At 32.9% G+C, this 6502-nt stretch overlaps 1 non-coding gene across 1 annotated transcript; it reads right to left on the bottom strand.

Annotated features, from left to right (window-relative positions):
• Positions 1-4209: 4209 nt before the first annotated feature.
• On the bottom strand, positions 4210-4401 carry LOC114335037 (U2 spliceosomal RNA). Its single transcript, XR_003653204.1, has one exon. It is a non-coding gene; the product is annotated as a U2 spliceosomal RNA (small nuclear RNA).
• Between the last annotated feature and the right edge of the window lie 2101 nt (positions 4402-6502).

Raw genomic sequence — 6502 nt, 5'->3', positions numbered from 1 at the left:
TAATAACTTCTAAACGGCTTAACCGATTTTGATCAGTAAACATGAGTTTGAAACGTATTGACCAGTAGTATCTGATGGATCTAAGGTCAAGTATGATAACTGAAGCTATTACAGGAATTATTGATCTTAAGAAACCGTTTTTCCCACAGGAAATAGATTTTATCATACTTATGAAGCCTATAACCTAAAAATTCGAACTTTCCCGGATATAACCCAGGCAACCAACTGACGTCATATAACGTCGAGGAAACGTCAGTTTTGGTTGAATATATACAAGTGTTTGAAAATTACGCCATATAGACGTCTTTTGTAGGTGATTTTAAATACGTAAAATTAATGACGTTAAAGTAACGTTTAAAAAACGTTTTCATTTCAGACAGTTTAAGTCTGACGTCACAAAATTGGGAGGAGGTTGTTTGTATTACTCCAAACAATTTCGTAAAATAATTTTCATAAGAAATTTCTCATTTATTGTTTACGTGGTTTGTGTCTTAAATGATAAAATAAGACTTTTCATTTAGATATTTAGTTGAAGAAACGTGTTAATTAGGAGATTTGTATTCGTTTTTGCTCAGTGTGTTAGTTTAATGCAGTATTCTTCTTGACAACTGTTTGAGGTTATGTTTATTTTCTGTTGATGAACTAATTATGTGTTATCGAGTTTTATCGAGTAATTTGTTAATAAATTATTTATTAGTTTGTATGTTTTTTCAGTTTTGACACAGTAAGTAGGTATACTTATATAAATAGTGAAAATTCTATAATGCGAGGGCTGGTACAATCATGCAGAATCAATGTTAGATTGCTTCTAATGCACAAGCGATCTTAAACTAATGGTAGTATATCTTCATCGACACATGGGACGTAGACCTGTAAGTTTCATGTTACCTATTTTTTATACTACCTATTTTGAAACATCTGAAAGAGGTCACTTTTTGAAAGTATTGAAGACGTGATTTTACCGACGTATAAAAGTCGTCACCTTTTAGACGTTTTAAAATCGTCACAATTATGACGTCAAATCGATGAGACAAATACACGTGATTTTCAATGTCGGTACTACGTCATAGAAACACGTCAATTGGTCATTTTTATGACGTGTTATCTACGTTATAAAAACGTCGTTTGGTTGCCTGGGAAGGTATACACCGTTAGATTCGTCTTGAGTCCTTCTACAAACGCTAAGTTATTGGCGCAATTCGTAGGTTGAAATGTTGAGTAATTGTCGAAAAACCAAAATTTTCAAAGTTTAGTTTTTCAGTTTTTCGGCGATACTGAGCCGTGCGTATGTCTGATCCTGACAGCTTAGACACCATTTAAAAGCTTAACTCAACTCTATGGATTTGGTGTATTTGCGGTTTTCCTGTCTCTTCTTGAACCGAAGATATATACCCCAAAAAAATATGCTGTTTTGTACCTACCAAGTCCTATAGCTGGCTTATGGGTGGTCAAAAGTCACAAACTACACCGGTTCTAAATCGGCCCTGACCCCCTCTTCAAACACAGAGAAAAAATATCAAATGGGTTTAACTTTTAAACACACATACATACATATCCACAAACATTTTCTCTTTTTTAAATAAAAATTGAGTCACATTTCTAAGCTCTATAACTTTTGAATGGTATAACCGATTTTCAAAATTAGACATGCGTTGGAAAGGTAATGATCAGTTCTATTAGAAGCCGCAAAGGTTGGACTTAATTTTTAAAATTCTTAGGAATTTTGGGGACGAGAACGAAAAACAGACCCTAAATAGGAAGGGCCGTAAAATCTACACCCTTGGACCAAAATCGATGATTGACATATAAATCGGTGAGTCTTTTTCTGAACTTTAAGATGGGAGTTGGCCCAATTTTCAATTCAGTCAGATTTAGAAAATCGAAAATTTCGTGTATAATATGAAGCCTATAACTTAAAAATTCGAATTTTCCCAGATATGAGGTATACACCGTTAGACGCGTCCTGAGTCCTTCTACAAACGCTCAGTTATTGGCGCAATTCGTAGGTTGAAATTTTGAGTAATTGTCGAAAAACCAAAATTTTCAAAGTTTAATTTTTCAGTTTTTTGGCTATGGTGAGCAGTGTGTATGTCTCAGCTTGATCGCTTATGCGCCATTTAAAAGCTTAACTCAACCCTATTGATTTGGTGTATTTGCGGTTTTCCTGTCTTTTGTTAAACCTAAGATATATACGCCCAAAAAATATGCTATTTTGTATCTACCTAGCCCTCTAGCTGGCTTAAGGGTAGTCAGAAGTCAAAAATTAGACCGGTTCTGAATCGGCCCTCACACATTCTTGAAACACAGAAAAAATTATTCAGATCGGTGTAACTTTTCCACACACATACATACAGTTATATTCAAAAAAAAAGGGTACAAGTATTAGAAAGGGAAGTTAACGTCATCCTATTTGTGTACAACCGGCTGGGATTTTTGGAGGTTATCAAATGTCATAAGTGATCAAAAATGCAACTCATAGACGTCAAAGACGTTTAATTTGATAGAAGGTTTAACGTTACGTACAATAAAAAATTAATATGCCTCGTCATTTAAGTGAGATTGAAAAGGCTCAAATAACTACGAAAATGGAAGAAGGATGGTCAATTCGTGCGCTAGCAAATTTCTATAATAGAAATTTGAAAACAATCTTCAGAATTAAGCAACGATGGGTCCAACAACAATCATTAAAAAGAAAAGTTGGTTCAGGGCGTTCCAAAGTATCCACTCCTCAACAAGATGCTGTTTTAGTTCAATTCTTAAGAGATAATCCATTTGCGACGTCGAAGGATTCAAGGATTCATACGGGATTTCCTGGTGTCCAACCTACTGTAAGCAGAAGGATCAATGAATCTGAATTAAAAAACCGACCAGCTGCTAAAAAACCATTAGTAACTGTTGAACATCGTCAAGCAAGAGTAATATTTGCACTAAACTATATTTACCGCAACCCACAATTTTGGAACAACGTCATTTTTACTGATGAAAAGACTTTTCAGTCGACCTATAACGGTCAAATCCGTGTTTATCGTCCAGCCAATACTAGGTTTGAAGAACGATATATTCACTCTCATAATAAATCTGGACGTTTTTCTGTAAATGTATGGGGTTGGATTAGTATACATGGACCTGGTGTTTGTTGGCGATTAGAGGGAAGATTTACTGCCGACAATTACATTAACCTTTTGGAACACGTAATGCTCCCTTCTATTGAGCAATTGTATCCTAATAATACTTTTATATATCAACAAGATAATTGTTCAGTCCACACTGCCCATGCCGTAAGGAATTGGTTTCAAACGCAAAACCTGGAAGTATTGCCATGGCCTGCGCACAGTCCAGATATAAATCCAATTGAAAACATTTGGGGCATAATTGTTAAAAAAATATATAAAAGAAATTTTATGCCACAAAATTCAGATCAATTGTGGGATACAATCTTAGAGTGCTGGGAAGATCTTGATCCAAATATGATATCTAATATAATTCAAAGTATGCCAAATAGACTAAATAAAGTTATAGAAGCAGACGGTTCTATCACCAAATACTAAATTCTATTTTTAACAGTCATGAAAATTATTCTTTATATAATTGTTGAATAAATGGTTTCGTCTAATTAATGCTCAACGCCAATGATTTATATTTTTAATAACCTGTGACATTTGATAACCTCCAAAAATCCCAGCCGGTTTTACACAAATAGGATGACGTTAACTTCTCTTTCTAATACTTGTACCCTTTTTTTTGAATATAACTGTACATATCCACAAACATTTTCCATTTTTTAAATAAAAATTGAGTCATATTTCTAATCTCGATAACTTTTGAATGGTATAACCGATTTTCAAAATTTAACATGCGTTGGAAAGGTAATAATTATCTGTGCTATCAGAAGCCGCAAAGGTCGGGCTTAAATTTTTGAAATTTTTGGGAGTTTTGGGGACGAGAACGAAAAACAGGCATTAAATGGGAAGGGCCGTAAAATCCACACCCTTGGACCAAAATTGGTGGTTGACATATGAATGGACGAGTCTTTTCCTAAACTTTAAGATGGGGTTTGGCCCAAGTTTAAATTCAGTCAGGTTTAGAAAATCGAAAATTTCGTGTATATATAGTGTCGCATGTAGGGGTGTTGTGCACCACTGGTGAGAACTGCCGTTCTCTGTGGATAATTTAATAATATTCTGTACTGGGTTATTATGTTTTGATTAACATTTGTGGGCCGATCCCGGCGGTACTGCAATACCGGGCCAACCCGTGATAGAAGTGGAGCAAGCCCCTTAACCTTCCATCTATTTCCAAAAATCAGTTTAATATACTGGCCCCGCATGCGGGGCGTATCAGATATTAAGCTGATAAGAACAGATACTACACTTTGATCTTAGCCAGAGGCCGAGAAGCGATAACTAAAAAATTCAAAATCGAACCACCCGTGGCCAAATTTAAATTAGGTATAGATACGCACACAGCAGCGTCATCTATCCCTGATGATGTAAAGTTTAAAAAATGTATACTGTAATATGAGCAAAAGTAATATAATTCAAATACGATTCAAATTATTCAAAATAGGTACTAAAACTTTAGTAATATCAATATATTAAAATAAAAAAATAAGAAACCAAAATATAATTTAATCAATAAAGTAAGTTTTTATTTTAGTTATAGATATTTAATAAATTCTTCCAATTTTTAAAATACGGTTGTAACGAAATTGTTTGTGTACATTTATTTAGTAGTTTCAATTAGTATTACAAAAACAAAACAAAATTACGAATTCTTATTAATAAAAATAAAAATCCCTTAATTTTTGGCTTCAATACATAAAATAAACACACTCTTTGAAATTAGAATCAGTATTTAATCACAGAACAGAAAAAATTTGTTACTTGTTCTGTGACCAAATGTCAAAGTGACAGATTATTAGAGCACTTTCGTACTTCTTGTTGCACAGTAAAATCGCGATAATACAAAACAGTCGTATATTCATGGAATAAACTGTACCTTTTAATGGGTATTAAACTATTTTATTATTATTATTCCAAATGATATCTTAAGATCTGTCAATGGTTGCTGCAAAAAAATTATTTTTTTCAATGAATACTACTAATTAGGCAACCAGTTATAACTACTTCGGCATCTAGTGAGTGTTATGTAAACTTCATAGTGAGTGTTATGTAAACTTGATTTTTAAGAAATTCTGAATAATTAGTTTAGTCACAGAATAACAACTAACCACATTTAGTCATAAATATAACCAAATTATTTTTATGATAAAAAATATAAATAATAGTTTAAATGAAAAGGCTAATAATATGTATAGTATTTGTTTATAAACAATATTTCTTTTAACAACTTGTTCTTGATCTATCTCATTTTTGCTCTTGACTTCTGCTTCTGGTTGCCATAATCGAGTAAATAAAAGGATTATTTTTTTATTTCTCTTTGCCATTCTATGTAGTACCTACTTCCTTTGCTATTCGTTCTTCAGCTATATAGAGTGGGTAGATAGAGTCACTAATATAGAAATGTTAAGGAGAATAGGAGAACAGGGAAATCGAAAACAATAAAGAAAATTCCAATATCTCGGACATATGATGAGAGGCGAAAGGTATAGGTACTATCTTGAGACTCATAATTCAAGGAAAAAGAGATAGAGAGATATAGAGGGTAAGAGAAGCGTAGGAAGGAGACGCGTTTCCTGGTTGAAGAAACTGAGAGAATGGTTTGGTTGCAGCTCAAGGCAATTGTTCAGAGCAGCTGCCTCGAAGGTCAAAATAGCCATGATGATTGCCAACCTTCGTCGCGGAGATGGCACTTAGAGAAAAAGAAGTTCACCTATGTCCGAACCAGATGTTGTTTTGTTGATAAGTCAACTGTGATTGTTGGTTTGATTCCCATTATTTGTCTAATGTGTTAGTCTAGTTAGTTTGTTCAAATTTTTAAAAATTAAACAGTCATTTTCGTAAATTATTAATATTAATCCTAAAATTCAAACTCCAAAATTATTTTCCAATGCTAAATGTGTCACCGTTGCATTTAGTTGTCTTTTTAAAGACAGATCACATGCTACATACATGCTATGATTTTTTTTGACGGATATTCTTGAGTTGGGGTTGATTTCATATTATCGAATGAACTATATTTTAGTAAAGTCGTCCCAGAAAAGCAACTCATAAATATTGGCAATATCATTTTAAAGTCATACTTTAAAATGTATAATATATGTCTGAATTGCCGATATAAATGAGTCAGATTAAATAAATTATTAGAAGAATTTTACTAAGCAACATTTTTGTTTAATTTAGTAATATTTTGTATTTTGACAACAACATCCGATTTGGGCGTCGAAACGTTAATAAAATCATTATTTTAGTTAAATTGTGGCTTATTACAAATTGTGGCATTTAGAATAGTTGATTACAAAAATGCCACAAGTAAATAGGTTCAGAACATTATAAAATAAATTTCAACAAAAATATACCTCCATCTGTCTCTCTTTCCTATA

Source organism: Diabrotica virgifera, chromosome 1, assembly GCF_917563875.1.
Source record: "Diabrotica virgifera virgifera chromosome 1, PGI_DIABVI_V3a".
Lineage (NCBI taxonomy): Eukaryota > Metazoa > Arthropoda > Insecta > Coleoptera > Chrysomelidae > Diabrotica > Diabrotica virgifera.
The sequence above is the reverse complement of the archived record's forward strand: the minus strand, read 5'-3'. Positions and strand labels throughout refer to the sequence as shown.